The sequence below is a fragment of the Aplysia californica genome, unplaced genomic scaffold, assembly GCF_000002075.1.
Source record: "Aplysia californica isolate F4 #8 unplaced genomic scaffold, AplCal3.0 scaffold00202, whole genome shotgun sequence".
Lineage (NCBI taxonomy): Eukaryota > Metazoa > Mollusca > Gastropoda > Aplysiida > Aplysiidae > Aplysia > Aplysia californica.
The window spans coordinates 958,254-959,401 of record NW_004797472.1 but is presented as its reverse complement, the minus strand read 5'-3'; the positions used below and the strand labels follow the sequence as shown (position 1 = coordinate 959,401).

The 1,148-nt window shown below is 41.9% G+C and overlaps 1 protein-coding gene and 1 long non-coding RNA gene across 3 annotated transcripts in view; one reads left to right on the top strand and one right to left on the bottom strand.

Annotated features, from left to right (window-relative positions):
- Nucleotides 1–1,148, bottom strand: part of LOC106011867 — a 30,335-nt gene that overhangs the window by 11,393 nt on the left and 17,794 nt on the right. The window lies entirely within an intron of this gene.
- LOC101855102 overlaps nucleotides 174–1,148 on the top strand; it is a 21,084-nt gene continuing 20,109 nt past the window's right edge. The window contains exon 1 of one of the 2 annotated variants that reach the window (XM_005099111.1): nucleotides 174–340. The gene's annotated coding sequence lies outside the window, so the exon portion shown is untranslated. The remainder of the gene's footprint in view (nucleotides 341–1,148) is intronic. The other variant, XM_005099110.3, reaches the window with a different exon arrangement.

Below are 1,148 nucleotides of genomic sequence, written 5' to 3'. Positions count from 1 at the left end.
CCTCCCCCCTCCCCTTCTCTCTCTCCTGCCTCCCCCCCCACCCTTTCCCCTTTTCCCGCTTCTCTCTCTCCTCCCCCCACCTTTCCTTGAAGGAACGTGGAGGGGTTGTAAAGTTATGTGGAACAGTTCTCATTGTCATATATCAACTCCAGGTAAATTTGCCGCAACCTGGTCTGGTGTAGACTCAACTTTGACTTCAATCCTTTTTTTTTCACATAACAGCGCGCATCTTTCTCGAAAATTCTACGGCTGGACTATAAAAGGGGGGGCTGGTCACCTGATTTACTCCACACTCCGCACCTGTGACAGCCGACCTTGCCAATTGAGTTGTCAAGCTAAGGTAAGTTCATATTATTGTTGTCGGACGCTTACGCTGGCTTTTGGTGAGGATTGAGAATAATATGAGAGGTTCGGTGGAGTTTCTGATACTGATCAAGGTCCAAATGGGAAGTATATTATATATAAATGAAATTCATCAGCCAGGGGGCAAGTGCATTCAAGTTGCATGCCGGGTTATGCAATTCCGAATATCTCGCTGGCCAAAACAGGAAAAACTTGAATGAAATCGGTTGCCAAATTCTCAAAAGTGAGACCAATGCTGAACACTAGATCTTACACTTGTCACTCAAGGTATTTCATGTGATAAAATACTTGATCTGGGGCTGGAAACTATTAACAATTTTAATTTTCAAGACGGACAATTTTAAAAAAAATTAATCACTGCAGAGTAGACTTGCGAACTTAATTTAAATTGCTCGTTGGTTGGATTTAGCCTGCGAGCCGTTGTTTGCCCATGTCTGTACTACAAGATATTAATATCATATTATAGATCTATTGATTGATGGTGTGGTGAAGCACAGTATAGCATGGATTGCTGTGGCGTGGTTCAGGAGCACGTTCACACACTGACCCGAAATCTGAAAGTTGACCAACATCTTAAACGCATATTGCGTTCACGGACTGATGAAGTATTATGGGTAGTTCAAAACTGCGCCATTAAAGTAAAAGTGGATGATTTGGGTTGGGTTTTTTTGGAAAAAGAATTTCGGTAGCGTCGTCTAATGGTCACCAAAATCAACTTTGGGGGATTTCCAGATGAAGTTATTTAAATAAAGACGTCAAGGGACATTATATATATATATGTGTGT